Here is a 22129-nt window from a genome sequence, read left to right as displayed (position 1 = left end):
ATGCCTCGCAGGATCGCGAAAAGGCAGGTGTGGGAATTTTTTCGCCTTCACTGGATTGGTCTTTTTCTCTCCGTCTTCCTGATATCACTCCAATTTTTCTGGCTGAATTATTAGCAGTAATCTTAGCCTTACGAAAATTAGAATCTACCGTTTCCCAGGTCGTGGTTATGACAGACTCTTTGTCCATTTGCTCTTCCTTATCCTCACACACTGACTCTCTGCCATTACGCCTCTTTAAGTTCCTGATTCCGCTCCATCTAAATTCGGTAAGGTTGCTTTGGGTACCCGGTCACATGGGCTTTCACTTAAATGAGGCTGCAGATTCCTTAGCAAGAGCCTCTCTCAGCGGCCCAATTGTTGCTGTCCTGCCATCGTGTGCATATACAGCTGCGGTGAGGTTTCGCAGCTACACAATATTTCAGGAATTTGCTGCCTCGGCTCATACATCGTCTCCCGAATATCAGCATCTTCTGCATCCTTGATGTAGCAAAGACTGGCGCTCACGCATACTAGAGGTCTCTTTCATGCGCTTGCGTTGCCGGGTTCCCCTTCTAAATTTCTACCTACACAGATCAGGCCTGGCAGCTTCCCCACTGTGCCCTTTTTGTGCTGAACCTGAGACAATAGATCACTTCCTGCTGTTCTGCCGCCGTCTTTCTCATTTGAGGAAGCGTCTTTTGCAAATTCCTTTTCATCAACTCGGCTTGCCTGTGTCCTCTGTGGTTGTTCTTTCCATTGGCGCTTCTTTGCTTGGGCGAAGCGACAGGAGTGTGCGCTCTGCTGTGCAAAATTTTCTTCAAGAAACGCAGCGACTCCCATTCTAATTTCTTTTTCCCGCCCTCAGTCAGTACGACATTGCAACATTACAGGCATTGTGTACTATTATGCACGTTAAGCAATTGTCCCGTCTTTGGTCTCCAAGTTAACTGGACCCCTTTCCTTCCCTCTTCCAATCTATCAGACTACATACTATTACCACTTTTTTTCCCGTCAAAACTTTCCTGTATCCAGTAATTAACCGCCTGTGTCTTGGCCACTCCCCCGTAGTGGGTATGTGCCAGCAACGTCTGAGGCCTTCCTTCCTTCCTTCCTTCCTTCGTTTTGCCGAGCCCTCTCTTGCCGGGTCCCTGTCTTGTGACCAACACCGTGACAATATAATGGTTGAGCCGCGGGGTAGGTGAATATCGTGTTCCGCGATTCGCTCGTGAAGGGACGACGCCGCATAAGGTGAGGTTGGTAGACGTAGGTCGGTAGGTTTGTTGTCTCTCAGCTGCACAAAGTCCCATGGAGGAAGAACTGAGGGTGGCGGCGACAGTATGGTGTGTGATGAAGCATAAGTCTGGAATGCTCGTGGTGAGACGAAAAGGGTGGCCTTAAGGCTATGAACATCACGGCGTTGCTGCACAAGCTCATCAAGAGTGTTAGGCTGAGCATTCTCTTGAAGTGTCATGATCGGTGTGATGTGTTAAAGGCAAATGATGGTTTTCATAGCCTCTCGATTGACTGCTTGCAGAAGATCACACTGAGCCCTTGTTAAGGGTGTAGTTTAGTATAGAGCAGTTTAGTAAATGTAGATATTAATTAACCAATTGAGCTATCGCGTTCTGCCCTTAAGGTAGACCTGCAGTGTCGCCTCTAATTTTTGCCGCTGCATTTTTTATACATATCATTCCTTCTCTGTAACTCCTCTGGCCCGAAGGAGGATAATAAATGAAAATATAAGCTCCTGGTCACTTTACAGCACGCTCAGTCCCGTCTCGAGTCATATCGAGTCATATCGACAAGAATGGCAGACGATGCAGTCTATATGATAGTTAAGGCCGCTATGCTGGGACGACAAATTTTAGTTGCCAAACTTATAGTCAATGGTGATAAGTTTAACCGACTTGCAAAGAAAGCAAGGAAATTATGTGAACAGATTCGTAGCCAGCCTTGCGCACGTCACGCGCGCGTGAGCCGCTTCTTCATACTAGGTCTACTGCCAACAATTCTGCACAAAAGCGTTTTTGAGCGGAAAAACCTTTTACGAAACATCTTTTTTTTTATATCATGCAAGATTTCGCTATATAATCAGTAAAGCCGCTGGTCACCCCAAGTCAGTTTTGCGCATTTTTTTTTTCTGGTAACGTTTTTACTATCGTCAAAACCTTTCCTCATTGGCTCTCTATGGCAATCATAACTGTTCGATGCGATCGATGGAAGAAATCTAAAAGAACGATTTTGGTACAAGTCAGAAGGATAGACCATTACCTTCAATAATTCCATAGGCGTATCGTAAAGTTCTTGAATTTTCAAAATATTTGTCTCAGAATATTGGACATAGAACACGTAAAGTAGGAATAATTTCATGGCGGTAACAAGTTGCATTAAAGCAGCTGTTGTTCAGGCCTTATCCCACAAGCTACCTAACCTGAAGGTGCACGACAATGACTTGTGACAAGGAATCTTTCCAAAGGATGCATCTTATTTTTTGGGTAATTTACAAATTCTGACGAAGAGGCGTACTAGAGTTAGTTACTCTCATTGCTTATCAACATAAGTTCTACCCTCCTTGCTGACTTTATTGCTAACCAGTTTTATTTGTACTTTCCAAAGCTTAGTGCTTGGGAAGGTGCTGATGTACGGACGGACGGACGGGCGGGCGGACGGACGGACGGACGGACGGACGGAAAGACAAACGGGCGGGCGGGTTATTAGGTGGGTTTTGTGCTGCCGGGTGTGTACTCGCTCATACACCTCTTATAGTCTTCCACCATGATCACGACTAATCATATTCGATTAGAGTGTGGAGCATGTGCGTCTGTACTAGGTCGTCCGTGCTTGGTGAGCCTTGTGAGAACCTTGTGCAATCGTCAAACCAGGCTGGACATTAGGCATTGCCACTAATGTTTCCGCAGGGAAATGTTTCCGTCTTGTTTTTGTGGTTCCACGACTTCCTGAAGAAGTATTGATTTTATGCTTGAGCATTTTCGGAGCTGTCAAATTCTTTCTACCTATTGCGCGGCTTATTTAGTACAAAAGGAGCCGTAGAATCCAGGTATAAACATGCTTTTTTTATTGTAGTAAAGCTCGCATAGCGGGACCTTAACGTACCATATCAGAGATGGATGCAACGCAATGAATGGAGCCTGCTAATTTATTTCTTCTACTACGTATTCGTAAGGCAACTGAGTCGTTGTCGTGGTTGGACGCTGAAGCGCTATGTCACACCATTCTTCGTACACTTCCAGAGTGAAGTTCTCTTTGGCGCAGTAATGCTTAAAAAGGAATTCGCAGCCATTAGAGATCTGTCCAAAAGACTTCTGCTTCACCCACATTGTGCATACCGTTTTTTCTGGAAGGAGCAGAAAGATGCATCATGCAAAGCCACACCTTAAAAAATTCTTTGCCAACACTACCTCAGTGTTCGACTTAAGAGCGTTAGCTACGGGAGGTTCAAGTGTTTACATCGGTGAGATCAGCAGACGTGGAGAAGACCAAATACAAACATCCGCAGATGTTTCCTTTCCGGAAACATCCCTTCTAAGACACAAGCAGCACTATCCACCTCATGAATTTTGCACTAACATTGCGATTTAGAGCCCCCTTTGCAATATCGAGTATATTGATACGTTATATCAGTTAGTAAATTTTGTAAACATATGTGCATCACAACACTTGGAATAGTTTGAGGCCATCTAGAATCACCTACGACAAATGGTTCGGCCGCAATGGCCATCTGAAAGTCCTCGGAAAGCACGGTTTGGGGGCGGAAACGAGGTCTTTGCGAATCCCACACATATTTTGGGCTTCACTTAAACTAGCAGTTTTATCCTCAGGAGCCTGCCAAATCATCTGACACCCCTTGGAAAATTCTGCGTCAAACGGGTGGCCCCGAAATTTTATGAAAATGGTGATCCCCCGGGAAAGGGGGGGGGGGTGTCCTCCTTCGATGGCCGCTATACTGGCACATATATAATGGATCGAAAGTATAGGTACCAATGGAGATGATACGCGCCCACCGTTGCTATGTGGTACAGTGTGGTCACGTAGTAATTGTTTTGGTCAATTTAACCTTCACAGCAGACAGACGCGTCCTTGACGAACGTAAGTAGTAAGAACTAACGCTCTTAAAAAGCGGCAGTAAGGTTGAGAACAAGTCATACCTAAGACGCACTGAATCACGTTCACCAGACATCATGTAGGTTGTATACAAGAAAGATCTACAAACACAGAAAAGCCCAACAAACAATAACTTATTTCGAACGAAGTTGACTTGACGATCACGATGTCCATTGGGGTAGAGAGATGTGCTTTCTATAAAATGAACATTTGCGGATCCGGGATAAGGTTAAAAAGCACTCTCTGGCGCCTCACATTTCTGCACGAGGATACGTTGCGCGGTCCGCGGTTCTAATCAGGGACTTGCCGTCTTTGCCAAAAGTAAAGAAGCCACGAACTTGGTTTTGGAGCGGAAGCTGTACTACGCTACCTCGTAATAATTTCGCAGTGCTTGTGGTTTTGACCTTGAAGTGAGCCAGAGGTCAAACATCTTACGGTGCGGTTCGGGTGTCCACCGACGTATGTGAGACAGTTACTACACCATTTGCTTTCCTCAGAACCACTTCTGGTGTCCACCGATATATGTGAGACAGTTACTGCGCCATTTCCTTTCCCCCGAAACAAATTTTAAAACCAATCTTCAATTTTCTTCGAAAGCAAAGAAAGCGCATAACTGGCCCCTGACACGGTGGACACCTCAGTCGCGCTTTAAGCTACGTGGCGTTATAGTGACAGATGCGCGCTGCATGCGTTGGCATTCACAACGTTGTAGTATAAACGCGGCGCTGAAAATATGGACCATCGGCGTTAGCGTTGACAACGCTCCGAAGATTTTGAGGAAAGGAAGGCGCATAATTGGCTGCTGATAACGTTGTGGCAAACACGCGCCACTGCAGCAATAAGCCGCAGCGTTTATTGGGTTGCCAATCTCTCGCGATCAACCATTAATTTAACCGCCACCTGGCAGGGTGGGCGCGTTGCATATTCAGCGTGCGGAACGCTCTTAACGTTACAGTTTCCGAACCGGGTCTAGTTGCCCGATACACCACAGCTTTCGCTCTCTAACCAGGTTGAGCAGTAGTTGAACCGCACCTCTATTTTTTTTTCAGCTTCACACTTGTCCAAAAATCCGGCGAGCGAAGCGGATTCGGCCGCTTTCGACGCCGAGCGAGGCGGAAAGCGGAGCGGCGAGGGCGATCGGGCTGGACCCAAATTTTTCGGACGCATGGCGGCGCCCTTCCACGTACGGCCCCTCGCCTCGGAATGAATTCGTCGTCGTCGCGGTTTTTTTAGCGCGTTCACTGGCCATAAATCGGACACCGGTCCATCGCTTCGTCTCACCTCACCTATAAGTAAACGTATACGTGACAAATTTGCTTTATTTTTTATTTAGAGTGACGATTCTGCCGCTACTAGGCTAGAGGAGCGCCAATTTTGTTGACAGTACTAGTTCCTGTCCTGAAAAGCAGACGGCGCCACCAGGCTAGGCGTTTCATGGGAGTCTGCATACGCTGAACTAAAAATGGGAATGTGCCTGCGTTTACATACGTAAACGTGTATACGGTTACGGTACACAGACATCGATTTATGCTCCACGCGAGAGCAAAAACATGGTGCTGTTAATCTCTAAAGGCACAACAAGAATGGCATAAGCTTAGCACGCATCGTGGTCTCCTCCAGGCTCCTGGCTAGGAAGCGACTTCGTGTTTGGGTATAAAAGGCCTGAACTCATGGGTTCTAACATTCTGTCGTCTCTTAAAGAGGTGGAGTCAGCAAACTTATGGTTGGCGTGTTCTTTGTTTCAAACGTTGCGTAATGGCCCACGACGCGTGGTGCACGCTGCGCAATTCATATTTGTGTGGTAAATGGCATTTTATTGCATATTTTGTACTGAGCGATTTCGGTTTCGGTTTCTGGGTGCCAGGGTATGTTGTGCCGTCATTATCATGAAAGAGAAGCAACCCTGGTCACATAGGCCCCAAAAATTGTGACGCACGTATTGCTGCGTCGTCTGCTCTCGTACACGTGCTGTGCATAGCAGCGCCTTTCGAAGTCATGTGCCGGAAAACTTGGCCGTTACTGCGATATGCTGAGAAAAGCCAAGCGAGAGAGGGACAACATGGAGTCCTGAAACGAAGCGGCTCGCTTCCGTCTACTGTCGCTTCCGGCTTCTGTCTCCGTGGCCTGTAGCTAACCGTGGCCACATTACAGCGACACGATGCCTCACTTTTCCTACCGACCAGTATCCGTCTCTGTCTTCACTTCGCTCCGCCCGAGCAGACGCGCGGCTGCTCATGGTCCTGTGGCTGCTGATTACGATATCTGCTGCTTGTTTAGCAAACAGTACATGTATTCGCTAAGTGACTGCTTCTATACAATTTTACAGGATTCAGCATTTACCGCACCGGTACGTAACTCCCTCGAGAATGCGCGCATGACGACGACTGCATCTCGGCGCTACTTTTCTTTACGTATCTGTATCTGTATACAGGCAGCAATTGCGCGTTAGTTCGGAATGAATTGCAAGCTGCGTTCTACTTAGGTTAAACAAGCTCTTCTCTTTTGCGCCGATTGTGCGTTTACTTGTTTGCGCAGCGCGATCTTTGCAAGAATCACCGAAGAATGCCAGTGCCGGCCTGGGAAACGCTTCATAGCCAGGCTGTTGACACCGCGTAGGACCGCCGCTTCTGACGCGTTGTAACATGCTTTTTTTGCTTTTGTTTGGGATTCCACTCGGGTACATATGTACCTTTAATTGTATTTCTTGTCCAGAGTTTCGTTTCACAGCTGTTACGCGAACTTTCGTCGTACAGCGTTCCGGGTGGGTCATACGATTTATCGTTGCATATAGCCTACATCTGCTCGTTAAGTTGGAGGCTAGCGGGCGATGGGGATCGCTACCGACGTCACATGAACTCTCAATGAGATATTCACGATTCCGCCTTCACAGCACGCAACCAGTCTTAAGTGCCCTCCGTATATTTTTTACTTAATTTGTCAGAGCCGATGACACCTTGGCTCGACTGCGCCTCCGGCACATTGCGGTGCTAAACAGCATTGCGAAATCAGCTGCGACATGCGATCAACTCGGCTGCGGAGCCCGAGAAACCGTTTTGCCTTCTCTATACTAAGCTCCAGCAGGCGTGCTACCCTCCGTTCTACTTGGGTATTGCTGGCGTGCACGCGTCTCGCCTTTGCACATTGTTGCAGCTACTGCGAAACCGGTTTTCGTCATTTACCAGGATACCACTATAGCCGTCACCAGGGCAAATTTAGTTCACCCACAAATTAGTTCAACCCTTCTCTTTAGCCTTCATGTTTCTGCCCTTCTGGTTAATATAGGTAAGGCTCAGCTGTTTTATACTATTTTCTTCAAAAGTGTTGATAAACTGCATTTCAGCACCTTAGAGTGGCTACCAATTGCACTCCACCCAATTCGTAATAGTTATGCCACTGTTGTGGTCCGCATCTGCGTTAGCTATCTCTCCTAAGTAGACGTATTTTCTGACATCTTTGATTGATGGGCTGCCTATCGAGACTATTGTTCCCTTCCGATGATTGAAGATGTCTTTCGATTTCTTCATAATAATTTTTAAAATCACCTTCTGCCTTGCCTGTCTAGGTCAAATATCATGCATTGCAGTTCGCTCCCTGAGTTACTTAGAAAAGCAATGTTAGCAAATCGGAGGGATTCTAAGGGATTCACCATCACCTTTGTCCTCCAAATATCCTCATTCCAGTTCTCCGAATACCTGCGGCAAACACACAGTGAATAGCGCTGAAGAGATCGTGTTTCCTCGTCGACGGTCTTCTTCAATGATATTTTATGCCCTCAACTTGAACAATTTATTGCACTGTGAAACTCTCACGGTTGTGGAACGGCGTATCTATTGGGACAATCGTCGCCTCTTTCGTACTCCGCTGGGCGGAGTTATCGCCGATTACTAGGTCTCACCTAGGCAAACGCGGTTATTAAAGAACGCCTCTTAGATATTTTTTACCTTTACATACACCTCTTGAACGCCGCCGTTACGCAATGCCTCCATCACTGCTCAACTTTTGACAAGATCAAATGCTTTGGAGTAATCTAGGAAGGCTACGTATAGAGACATTGTATTCTCCGCATTTGTGTTTAACCTGACTGATGCTGAGACACTGTTCCATTGTCGAGTTTAAGTAGTCTTTCTGAAAGCCAGCTTGGTTCTTTGGTTGATTAGAGACTAAGGTTTATTTATTTCGATTAGCTATTGCATTTGTAAATGCCTTCTATACAGCGGACGGTAAGTTTATTGGTGAGTAATTTTTCTAGTCCTTGATTTCCCCTTCCTTATGAATTGGGTTGATGTCAGTGTTCTATGATTCCTGTACTCTCGAGGTCGTGATGCATGGCGTATAATGCATGCCATGTTTCTCAGAGAGGATGTCCGTTTCTCTCAACAATAAACCTGCAGTTACGTAATTCTCACCAGCCGCTTCCCTTTTTCCATTGAATGTAAACCTTTATTCGGTCCGCACCACTGACTTTACTGACTTCAAAATTTTCCCGATATTCTACCATATAATCCGTACTTGTAATGACAGCCCTCCTTGCTTCTTAAGCATGTATGTAATTTTTGCCAATGAGGGCTGCCTCTCCTATTTGGAGCCTGCTCGATCCTCTTGATATTATAATTCCTGGCTTCGTTTCCCTAAGGAAAAATTTCTTATGAATTGATATGCGTCTGGTTTAAATTCATATGTGATACATACGAGTTCATACGTGTCATTTCTATGTAGTATGAACATATAGGAGATGAATACGGGTTTCATACTAACATATGGAGATGCATGCTCAAACTTGCGACGCATGAACTCCTATGTGCTGCATAAGTTTTAGGTGTGACTAGTATCTCGTCTGAACACATATGCGCTGCATGCAAGTTCATATGTGTCTCAAAGTTGTCTCGCAAGAAAACTGATCTTTCGTTTAAGAGTTCGTGCGCGCCGAAAGTGTCTCTTATAAATTTGGCTGCACACAAGCTTGTATGCTTTTATGCGTAGCATGACACAAATGACACGAGACACACATGTGTACACATTTGCCGTGTACATCTTCCTTGTATGAAACACATAGCTGCTCATCCGTGCCCAGAATAAACTGGTACTTATTTCGTGAAACACGCGGAAGGAAGCGACAAAGCAGTGACAAAGCAGAGACTCACAAGCGACAATGCAGTGCATCAAGTAAATGCAGGACTTGCTTCGCAAACGTTTCCCGCGTTTCTCAGCTTATGCCCTCTTTCTCTTTCGAAACGCAATGAGGCAAAATGTCTGCCGTTCAGCGTTTCTGATTTATTTTTATACACGTTTAGTTGGGAGATGAACGTGGCCTCAGCTGCTTTGTTAGACGCCTGCATGTCTACTTAACGCATATCGCCAGGCATTTTCCTGGCAGAGCTTCGCTCGCAAGAAGAATTGCGAGTTCTATGGGACCCCGACCAACAAGTCGGCGTTGAAATTGTTTACCGGTGTAATTCGACGCTGTCACACTTCACCTACAAGGAAGGAAGAAGAAGGAAAGGCAGGGAGGTTAACCGGAAGAATGAACTGGTTTGCTACCTTCAACAGGGGGAAAGAGAAGAGGTGATATAAGATGGCGAAAATGGAGCAGCAGGAAGATGAATTCAGTGTGCAAAGTCAGCAACCGTTCGGTACAGATCAACAATATGAGTAGCTCATCACGAGAGGCTGCAAGACGGCTCGGCGTACTTCGTTGACAACAGTCTTGCTACGATCGCAAGTCTACACTCAACAGAACAAACCGAACTGGCGGAATATAGTGAAACTTGTAATTTTAGAACAGTGCCAACTGCTTCGGACCCTGGTGTAGTGGTTATGAAATTCATCTGTGGATCTGGAGGAGGGTGGTACGAATCCTGCTGGCGGCGTGTTCTTACTTTTTACTCTGCTCAGCTGACCCCACACGTGGGGACGTACTGCAAATTCGGGCATGTGTGAGAAATATTCAAGAAACGCTTTATATGATAAAGGCATGACATGCAGCTTACATTGCATCAAAGCGTGGCTATCTTGAGCGCAGTAGGTGCACAGCGGCGCGTGCACGTTTTAACGGACCTCGACACAAGTCCACCCGAGGGTCACGTGACGTGCCGCGCATAGACAGGTGAAGGCATGGGGGTCAATCTCGAGGACGTGCGCGAACTGTCCGGATTTTTTGAGAAAAGATAGCCTAACCTTGCAGGAAGATACGACTGGAGATTGAAGTGGCCGAAAAATAGTGGCGCCACAATGTTCAGGTATCGCTTTTCCAAGCTTTCTTCCAGCCAGCCCACACTCTGGTCTTGGGGGACATCCACAAGCCAATTGACTAGAGTTTTGCTAGGTTACAGCCATTATGTAGCGCGTCATTGTCTTTTTCGTTTCCTTTACAGAAGGCCTCTCATCGTTAAGGCGACAGCGTGCATTTAACTCGCTTCTGTCCGCGTGATTCTTTCGCTTTTACCCTGCGCCATTATACGCTTGTAAAGTAATCTTCGCGGAATGTCGACGAAATGCCCCGATATTTACCACCGTGTGCATGTAGCAAAGCTTATGACGGAGCTGCAAAAATCGTTATTGCTGCATGGTTCTCATTGAAAATGCAGACGACCAATGGCTATGTTTACTTCCGATAAACTTGCTTTCATGTCTTCGGTCTCGGGCGTATTTTTTGGGGGTTTGGTGACGTAGTTCTCTGAAGCGTCGGATAATTCAGACCCTACCCTTCAAGTCAGAGTTGACAAGGTTTTACTGTATTACCATCTCTATTGCGTCCCGCGGAGGAAAATCCAGACGTAAACTCTATCAGTGTGAGGTTTGTCAAATGATATGATTTTGCATGCGATTAATAGAGGAAACGATGTTCTTTATGCATGCATACTTACGTCCTTCATGGGGAATTTCGTCTCCCAATATCAAACAGTCACCATCAGAATGCACAATCTTGTACTGAGATTTACCTGCGCGGGTCAAACGGTTCAATGTTTCTGGAAAGCGAAAAGAGAACTTTGGCTAAATAAAATTTTATTTTTCAGAACGCCATCTGCTGGCCTAGCTGTCATTGGTACCTCAGAAAACAATGTTCATGTCAGCCGAAGGAACTTCGCATGATTCACTGAACATTTTAATGTTTTAATTTCATGACACAAGTTTTCCACAGTAAAAAAAGGTATTTACGTTTGGTTGCGTTTTTGTACACAAACCTAGATATGCCTTTTGTGGGCAGCAGAACTACTAAACTGCTCCCATCCCTGCCCTTCGACGAGAGCAACTACACCAGTCTGTCTCTCGTGGCCCAACCGCCATTACTTTCGCTTGGTCTCCCTCCTGGTGACAGACACCGTGCATACGCAACGCACACTTATGCCCGGGCGTCGGCGGGGTTTGAGCACGCGAGTGAATTCAGCGCCACTTTGCAGGTAGCCACCGAGCTCGGGGGCGTGCCGACGTTGGGAAGAGAGGGCCGTTGAGGAGACACCGAAACAAATGTGAAGGTTTCTTCACAGTGGCGTGTCGCGGAGGTCGCGTGTCTAGTTGTACTTGACTCGCGACTGGCGCAGGGCGATTAAGTGTTCACACAGGCAACTGCAATTAGCGACTCGCTTCCCGTAACGCACCCACCTTGCGGGATTTTTCGGGCGAGGCGCCGTTCGCACCATCTTTTATTGGCGTCTGCTCTTTCGTGCTGTCAATACTATCACATTTTGCTCTCTTCAACCATGGGAGCACACGGCAATGGGAAGTGGTCGTGATCATGCACGAATGTAAGGCGCCTTTGGAAGTGGAAGCCCGAAAAGCTGCGGTGCACCATAGATGGAGCCGGCGGTTATGTGTGCGCCCGTGCTTGCGGCCGCACGAAGAAGCCAACCATGCAAGCCATCTATTTCCCCAGCGGAGCACGCAGTGCGAATTGTGCCCCCGAAAGTCAGTTTGCTTCTTTTAGCTGCGGTGACTTGTGCTTACAACTTGCTGTCCCTCTGCTTCCGCGTTTAGCCGAATCTCGAAAAGCCTACCGGTAATCATCAATCAGGAAATGTTACCCGAAGCAATTATAATATTAAAATATTCTGGGGCGATCAAGTTGATTTATGGAGAGGAAATGCGATAGTATTCTTCTTTTACTCGCCTGTATTTATAAAATCTGGCTATATATGAATCTGAATCTTGTCTTTCACTCCGCAATCTAATCCAATTCTTATTCTATTCCAACTCTGGCTACTCAACCACGCAAGATCTGTAACACAGAGAGATCGTGCCTAGTCATAACACCACTACTGGCGCTACATCGGCTGGCGGCGGTACCAAACATAGCCACCGATGCGGCTGTGAGCACTGGTTGCTCGTCCCTAGAAACGCGAGAAGGAATAGATGACGCTAGCTTCAGTTTTGCACACAGTTCTTCGGGAGGAGTGCACACAGGCCTGATGTTGTACGAGTCACAGTCATTTTCACTTTTTTAAATGCTAAATTTGGCACATGGCATAAAACGTCCTTCCAACAAATATTGCTATGAAGTGTTACAAAAAGAATGCAGTCTGGTTACGAGCAAAAAGTCAAACTTCGAGCATAAATCGTTTTCTTTAACCAGTAGTGGAAATGCGAATCATTATTGGAAGACAGGCCTGTTTCTCGAAGAACTGTAGGTGGTGCATAGTGGTGTTCCTAAACGGGTGCATCGCAGTGAGGGCATTGCCCGCCGCTAGGATCTCCTCACCTCGTCACTGGCGCTTGCAGAACATATGCGATCATCTGAGGCAGTTTCGGTGGCAGGATAATCAGGAATGTCATCAAAAATGAAGGTACAGATTGCTTGGATTGTTCATATTTAGGGCATGAAAGACTACACATTAGAAAAAGGAAGCATGTGGCACACAGGCTCACCAGGCGATCGATCTGCGTATTGTAGTAAGGGAAAGCGACGCCGGTAAAGATGGTTAAGTTGGCGCACTTTGCCGATAAGGTTATCAATGGCAGAGGTCTCATCAGCCAGAGGGGAAATTATTGGTGGGAATTCATCCTCGTTTTGATAATGAGAACTAGAACTTGGCTTCGTTACAGACACATAACAAGGGCGGATTTGAGAAGGTGAGGCAAAGATGCTGGCGGGTTTTACTATCAGCCTCATCTGTATCTGTTGGCAGAGCAGAAACTGGTTGAGATCTTGACTCCAGACCGAGAAGGCGAAGTCTCCGCAAGGCATTTAGTTCGGGGGAACTAGGGGTAAATGGGATGTTTGTCTTACGGAACGGACACTTGACGGAGGGAAGACCGTTTGCTGATGGTTTGGTCAGAGCGTCTTATGATGCAGGGTAAAATATTTGATTTGACCTTGTAGCAGAAGATTTGTGCAGGACAGAAAGGCTTTGGATGAACGATACCTCCGTCGTAGACGAATTGTGTAGGGAGTTTTAATGGAGCTCAATAGCACTGACATTTGGGCGAATTGGTGCTTTGTAAACAAGTACAGGCGCCAACAATATGAACAGAGAAAGTCTTGGACAACACGACCTCCCATCAGCAGAAAAAATGTGCGTCGGTTGCCTAGTCGGCGGACATTAAATGAGCACTAAAGAGGAATCTGAACTCGTCTTTGTACCGCGTGAACTTTATGCACACGTTCCTGGCATTCTTAGAAACTTGATTTATTGTCCTGTGCGCCCGATTGCCATAATTAAATAGGATTAAGCGTCCCGGCTACCGGATGTTTTAAAACTGAACGCGGTAGGTAGGAGGAGCCAACCAGCGCGTCAGCCCGCCGCGTGGAGGCTTGCCGCTCTGTAATCGGCAGAGTGATACGCAGATCGGAATCCACGTGTATTTTTATTTCTCTGGGCTTAATTGCAGCTGTATTGTCTGTGACTGAAACTGGTTATTCACTGGAATCCACGTGTATTTTTATTTCTCTGGGCTTAATTGCAGCTTTATTGTCTGTGACTGAAACTGGTTATTCACAGAAACCCAAAAAACGAAACAAACGCGAAAGCGAAGCCGCCATTAGACTGGCTGAAAGGCACTCCACGCGTTGGTTGACGCGGCCTACCTCCCGCGTTGAGTTCAAGAAAAGACGAGAGCCGGGACATTTAATCCGATTTAATTAGGGTGATAGGTGGCACAGGAAATTAATTCAATGTTTCCAAAAATGCCCGCAGCGTGTAGATAGAGCTACCGCGGTAAAAAGACTGGTTCAGGTTAATCTTTAGTGCACCTTTAAGTACTGAGTGCGTGTTGGAGAAGAAGTCCCTCATTAATTTCTTCGGAGGTGTATTAGGATCCAGGTTATAAACGAAACATCTTTGCAAGCCAAGTCCAGAGGCTACGTATGCCCGTACAGGTACATACTGGGATTCGCTTATATATAATTTATCGATATGTTAACTCTTTCAAGCATCGCCAAGTGATGCTACGTGCACAGTGATGAAACTGGAGGGACGATGGTAAATAAAACCATGGGGGGTACCCTTAGGTGCCCTATGCCCAGCCAATGAGCTGCTGCAGCGAACGTGAAGGAAGGAATGTGAAGGAACTGAGATTATGTCATATTGCAAGGTAGGCTTAATGTGCATTCTTAAGGAGCAGTTAAGTTCAGAGAGTGCGTATTTCGACGGCGGAGTCTTCGAAGGGGTAGGATCGATCGGAGTCACCCTTACCTTATTCACAGATTCACAGCCGGTGCAGTGCTGGCATCAGAAAGAGGCCGCACAGGAATAGGCAGGAGTGGCATAAGGGCGGACACAGGAGCAGGCAAGGCGGTGGGAGGTAATGATGATTCGTCCCCTACAATTGAAGAAGGCGACTTGAGTAGCTGTGGAATACCGGGTGCAGGAGGTACTGGGGAGGCATTCTTGAGGTGGAAGGGTGGCCGAAGCAGCAGAGGTGTTTATCACAGTATCAGATCTTTCCATGTCATAATTACGGCCCACGTCTGTTGGCCAGGCTGGGATAGGCCTACGCGCCTCACGGAGTGAACCTCGGCGCTTTGGAGGCAACGTAGTAGGGATCGTCCTGAGATTCTGTGGCTTTTGTGGGATCTTCAATACGCGTGAAGAGGTGATTGCGGACTGGAAAGTAAACATAGCACATAGAAGCACAAAAGTAGCAGAGCGGTGAATAAGCCCGCAGCTTAATTTCGTCTTTATCGTCTTCCCGTAATTTTCATTTTTGCTAAGTCATTTTCATCCAGCGTATCCGCTCTCTATTAAAAGGGGAGAGGGGGACAATTGGCAGGTGGCAACTGAAAAGAAAGCAATCCCTCTGAATACAGTCTGCCACGGTGGAAGGCAGAGTCTTCTCAGAGGTGTCAACGGTGACGCCGCCAAACAGGTTTCACCTTGAAGACGTTCCTAATGCTATAGCCATAAAAAGCCACTCTATTTATGCTTGTACATGTTGTCTCTGTGCTAGACTGAAAAAAACTGCGATCTCTTGCTACATTTAGTCCGACCCAGAGAACATGGAAAGGTGACTGAAACTGGAGATGAAGGTGGGTTTAGTGCCAGCGCTGCGACCGTGCTACTCCACGCTTCGTCTTTTTCTCTGTTTCGTCACCCCAGGGGAATGAGCATGAGAGCGAACCCATAAAAGAGGCTGAATGGCTTGCCGCCGCGAATGCTGATGAGACAGCCCACGAGGATGCAGACCCACAGAGTTTCCGGCCCATCTGCCTCGAACAGCAGACGTGCTTGGGCCTGCGGAGCGGGCAGCCAGAGGTCCTAGTCGTGTTGCCTTGTGTTTGTATCGTCAGGCGGCATCGAGTCGTCATCGGGTCGTTGCGAGCAGCTCAGCATCTCGTTGGGGGCGGGTCATCCTGTCGTTTGGTGAGGCTGGGTACAGGGCGAGGGGGAGCGCCGATGTGGGAAACAACAGGTCGTCCTGAGGTTGAGCAGGGCGTCGCGTATTAAGAGTACTCCACCGAATTCCTCAGAGGACGACCAGATCCAAAGCTGCGGGGCGAGATTTAAATTATGCCCAACACCGACACCAAACTGCAACGAGGCGGCAAGCTGAAGGAGAACAATGTAACGTGGTTGAATATCAATGAATGATTTATTGGCAGGCGGGCCTAGCGAGAACGCCCTGCCCTGCGCCGCGGTCCGCTTCGTCTTCTTTTCCTGTTACTATAATTGATGGCACTGTTGAATGCCTCTGCGGAAAATTTTGACAGAGACACAACGCTTAAAAAATAAAAAAAAATGATTTACGTATGCAGCAGAGGGTGCACTGCATATGGGGCCACAGTAGTGGGTATTTTGAACACGAGCACCCATAAAGTCCTCGGGATAGGCGGGTGCCGGGCGCCGATCCTTGAATTTAAAGTCGAAGTAAGAATCCTTTGCGTGTCCTGTTGTCATTGCAAGCCCTAAACCCGTTATACCCAGTTGCATGGGCAGGGGCCCTTTTTCCTTAAATTCTTTCTTAGTCCCAAAATATTTTTATCATTGCAAGCCGCGCCGTGGACGATGTCGCGTCGCTATACATTGGACAGCCAGCGATTGCCACAAGCCGACTGCTAGCAATTTTTCGAAGATGCCCCGCCGTGACGACACGTCTTATTGTTTTTTTAAGCCCCAGAGCATCAATGATGGGTGGTGTGATGAATGATGCAGAAGAGATTAAATGAATGGAAAAAGGTTAGCTGATTTGATGAAGTCCAGTAAAGAACGATGGTACGGTCCCTGCGTCCAGGCAATGTATGAAGCAGGGTTGCTTGGTGAAAGACCCGCTACCATCATGTGCCGGATCCTTGTAGGCTTGAGAGCTGGGCAGTCCCACAGTAAGGGATGAATGTCGGCCTCAATGTCCTCGTGTTTACATATCGGACGCCCTGGCCGAGGAAACAATTCTCGGTACTGAGGTCACTTCCGAGTGATGGCTGGTGTGAGGGCAACCCCGACGCGGATCCTCCTAAGCACAACCTCCTCTGCACGGGTAAGACCGCTGGGGAGGGTTACCGCACACGGAGGGATAAGAGCACGTGTGCGGCGCCGGAGGAGTTCCTTTCTTGATGAAAGGAGGGTAATATTGTCCAAATGAAGGAGCCGAGGCGGTGATGAGTTTGTATTCGCAAGGCGGGTTGCTAAATCTGCCTGGCTATGATAGGTCAGCAGATCAAGTGGGACCCACTCAATACGTACTGGCAGCGGGATGCGTGCCGCAAGCCTGTGGATGTCCTGACATATCGTTGGACAGTGGCTAACACGTCGTAGCAACCGGACTACTTGAAGGGTGTCAGTGCGGATGACAATGCGAGCCGCAAGGAGCATAGTTAAGTCGGCCACGGAGAAGAGTGCTTTTTGAACTGTAACGAGCTCAGCACGAAAGGACGAAGGGGGTTCCATAAGGGTGAAACCAACAGGTTTGATTCAGGGTAAGTCTGCACGGGCAGTAGATAGCTGTTGTTGCTTTGCAGTCTTGCACGCTTGTGTCTACGTAGACAACAATGGATCCTTCAGGCTGGCAAGCATCTTGTTCCTCAAATTTCTGGCGAAGCAACGATGCCGAATGAGCTGATGTTGGCCGGCGATTATCTGTTGGCTTGTTGTCGCTGAGCTGTACAAACTTCCATGGGGTAAGAACTGGCGTTGGCGGCTAAAGAGTGGAGTGTGACGTTGCATAAGTCCTCAGTGCATACGTGGAGTGCGATAGACTGCCCTTAAGGATGCGCGCTTCACGGCGCTGCTGCACCAGCTCATCAAGTGTATTGAGCTGCGCATTCTCTTGAAAAGCTATGACCGGTGTGACGCGTGGAAGGCGCGTAATGATCCTCATAACCTCTCGGTTCATGGCTTCAAGGCGATCCCATTGGGCTCTTGTAAGATGTTGAAACTGTGCTTGATAAACAATACGTGGCTGCAGAACGGCCCTCACCAATTGCCGTGCAACGAACGAGCCTGCGCCACCAGTTTTAGGGGCAATTCCTCTAATCAAACCCCAAGTCTGAATAGCTTGCTTTTTTGCCCGAGAAAGCCATGCAGTCGCTGATCCTGATTGGTGAATCATTAATCCAAGGATTTTTTCACTGGGACTTTCCTGTAGTGGTGTGCCTGATAGACGAAGACGGATTAGACTAGCAGCAAGTTTACGGCGTCCCGAGCGGTTGGCGACTGACGTGTATGTTGTTTTATCCACGGATAGCTGAAGTCAGATGGATTATGCGTAATTACAGGTAAGATCCAAGGCAGATTGAAGGGTAGCCTCCTGAGTACGGAGATCTTGGTGAGTACTCCACATCGTGATGTCGTCAGCGTACTGAAGAAATTTTATGTCCCGGATGTCATGTAAGCGCTAAGCCAGCGGGATGAAAGCAATATTGAATAGCGTCGGCGACAATACTGATCCCTAGGGCACGCCGCAGAGAGAAACAAAAGATCTGACCGCTTCGCCGCTGAGGCTTATTGCAAATTTTCTGCCTTCCAAAAATGACTGGACAAAACTACGCATATTCAGAGGGAGATGAAGCATGTCAATGGAGTTCAGAATGGCTGCATGACCGATGTTGTCATATGCCTTTTCAACGTCCATTACTAAAACAGTACGCACATTGCGGCTGCGGGTAGATGACAAAACTGCAGATGCTAAGACAGTCAACCCGTCCTCTGTACCAGTGTATGGACGAAAGCCGATTTTCTGGGTGATAAAAATCGTGCTGCTCTAGCCACCATGACAATCGTGTGGCTAGCATTTTCTCCGCCAGCTTGCACAGCGTAGGAGTTAAGGAGATAGGTCGCAAATTGGCAAGGTCCGTCGGAGGCTTTCTTGGTTTATCACGACAGCGGAATTCCAGCTCTCAAGCACTACGCCATCCAACCATACTTTGTTTATGGTGTCAAGTAGTTGAGGGAGTGCAGCGCTACTCAGGTTCTTGTACACCTCGTACTGAATATTGTCCGGGCCGGGCGCTGTTTTCCGTTTCGCGTCATCTATTGCAGCCAGCAACTCAGCCATAGACAATAGACACGCAAGTCCATCTTTGTCGACATCAGACGGCATTTGATATACATGCGCTGGAATGCCCGCCATATTTAAACTAGCGGATGAAGGAGGCACAGCATCGTATTTCGGGAAAAACTTTAGCGCTGCTTCTTTGGCGAAATCATCTGGCGACAAGTTAACTCCCCAGTTTCGAACGAACTACACGGCTTATGCCGCGCGTTGTCCGTGACCCGCCTAGTGCGAACGCGCCTTCAGGCTGGAGGCCGAGCGTAGGCTTGGACGCATATCTCCATGCGCCAGAGGAGACAGGGTGCCGATTTGGAAGGTCCCTGTGGATGGTTTGCCCTTTCTGGCTTGCCTGTTGCGCGTGTTGTCCTTCTTGGTCAAAGATGCCAAAGCTAGCCGAGAAGTCTTAGATCTGAGAGTGGCCGTACGTACGCGGTTAGAAAAGGCCGAATTTTGCAATTATTGTTTCAAATTGCTGTCAACTTTTTTGTCGAGAGAAGTTAGCAGACGACCAATTGAAAACTCAGGTGCAGAGATATGCTTAGTCTGCGGTACCTTGAGCCCTAGACACTTTAGTGTGCCCAACGTAATGAAGTACTGTGATCGCAGGCGTGTCGCCAGGTAATAAGCAAATGTCTCGGAAGTCTCAAAACATCACCTCACATTGAACCTTTGTAATGAATGAAACAGATGCGCCTAAAGAAGCTTCTCTCATCAATTCTAAAAATTGAACTCTATCTTTTTAAATATGTTTTTCTTCAAAATGCGGTAATTTGTCCACGACCATCGTACAACAACTTAGCATCTTTCCGAGTCCGCCTTCCTCCAAACTCGGCCGCCAGTGCGGTCGCTATTGAAAAAAGCCCCCATTTTAGACAGGATAAATCTATACCCAAGTACCCACCGCGAAAGTCCGATATGAATTGTCAGCTTGAGGCGATCAGAGTTTTATTTGGGTGCAGAATGGTTGCTTATGATAAGTATACAAACTTCTACACTTGGCGCCCCTTATCGGCACAGCATTAGAAGCGATTACTGTCCAGCGGCTTTTACCAAGTCCAATCAGGCCTCAGGTTTCAAATGAGCAAACCCCTTCCGGCCTTCCTCCCTCCCCGACAATTACATCAAATTACATCAAAGAACGAGTCCTCTCCTTAGCAGTTCAACTTCCTCGGAAATGCGAAGAATAATTTTATTCGCCTGGCTGTGCACGGATGCTTCTGAGTACCATAAAGAAACAATGCCGGAAGTAGAACCTACCAGGTACCTCGAGCTCCCCTTTAGAAGTGTAAGGCGAAAGTAAAAAAATATGGAATATTTTTTTTCCGCTCGGGGAGAAGAGACAGAAATAACTGTGCACGTCTCAGTAACATAATTTGCTCTGACGAGGAATTATAAGTATACAGCCCGTCAATACGAGCGGTGTTCGCAGTGTAGTTTGTATTATAGTCACCGACATTGCTTGAATCTTTTGTAAACATTCTTCATAGGTTTTCGTTTTATAGAACTGTTCAAAAATGCGTCCTTAATTTTTGGACCCTGATATTTCCTTTTTGCTAATATCTCAGGGGAGAAGATGGCAAAGCGGTCTTACCAGTGTTTTGAACCGTCAGCGTGTCTTTGTCTTTTTTAAGTTTAACGGTGAAATTCCTGAAAGAAAAAAAGAAACATCTTTAAAATCACATCAATGTAATCTCACCTTCTAAGTTAGATCTAAAGCGTTTAAACATTTTCCTTTGGTTACATTTTAACGAAGGGAGTTGCGCACTCAGGCCGGCAATTTTCGCCAATTTCATCTAACCTCATTTTGTAATATGCGGAATAGCACTGTTTGGCTTTGAAAATTTTTTGCTGTCTTTAGAACACAATAAAGGGACTGACTTGCGTAAGGCACATGTCAGTGACTTCTTGAGGTTTAAAGATCTAAGGAAAATATATGTACAATTTGGCTCCCTTCGATACAAATAGTTTGTAACTGCGATTTATTTAATAATTTGTCCGAGGCATTTGAAGATGTCCACCTTCCCTCATACAGCCATGTTTTCTTTGGTACTATTGGACGAATAAAAAAAAAACGAGCAAGCTAATTGCAGAATATTGTTGCAATGGCAAAGGTCAAAGGCTAAAGGTGCCCTGTTTTGACTAAAGATCTAAAGTGAACAATTTGGCTTGGAATAAAAGGGGAGTAGAAACCTCTATTTGAACGGATGTTATGTTTTGCCTTTTAAAAATAGTGTTCTTGCTTGAAACAGGCTGTAATTTTTCTAGCGTATCTATTCTATTTCAGACAAATAATCAACCATAAAATTTGTAGTTTGTTTACGGAATCAACTCCTTCACCAAATCAATTCCCACGGTATTGTCGCACCAGAAATCTTTGTGTCAAATCGATCCTCGACCGGGTACCTCGTGGACACCATGTGATGGTCCGAAGTGATTGTCTTGTGGCAGAGCATCCGCTTCGCATTCGCGAGGTGCTGGGTTCGATCCCCAGTGCCGCCGGGTACGCAGCGGTTTTCAAATGCGTACAAGATGTCTCCCTGCCTGGTGCTCGTCTTTTCTGGGGTGAACTGCTTGGGAAAAGGGCCCTGGACCAAGCCGTTACGTTGACGGGCCAGTGATTCGTTCCGCTGCCAAGCAACCCTAAATCCGCCTTATCCGCCGGTTTTTCTAATGGGTACAAGCTGAGCGCCGGCCTGGCGTTCGGCTCTCCTGGGGTCAGATGCTTGGGGAACGGGTCTTCGACAAAACCGCTGCGTTCAGGGCTTAAAGTCAGGGAGGTCTCAGAAGGTCTCAGTCCCCCCTTCAATAATGAAGAGGGCTCCGAGACCCCCTCACCTTCACTGTGTTTGGGTACTGGCGAATCGGAATGTGCACTCAGCGATCTTTTTTTTTTGCAAGCGAGAATACGAAGACCCCTCTTCTAAATTCGTGCGCGCAGCACTACGGTACACTGTATACTGTTCAGAAATACTGTAATGTCGTGGTTTCATAAATATGCAAATCGTAGATTTACCGACGCTTCGTTTCACTGTAAGATATTTTATTTCAGATACCATCGCGCACACTGGCAGAGCGTGGGGGTCGCTTGTTTAAGGTCTGTGTCATAAACTGA

This window comes from Amblyomma americanum, chromosome 8, assembly GCF_052857255.1.
Source record: "Amblyomma americanum isolate KBUSLIRL-KWMA chromosome 8, ASM5285725v1, whole genome shotgun sequence".
NCBI classification, from domain to species: domain Eukaryota; kingdom Metazoa; phylum Arthropoda; class Arachnida; order Ixodida; family Ixodidae; genus Amblyomma; species Amblyomma americanum.
The sequence above is the reverse complement of the archived record's forward strand: the minus strand, read 5'-3'. Positions refer to the sequence as shown.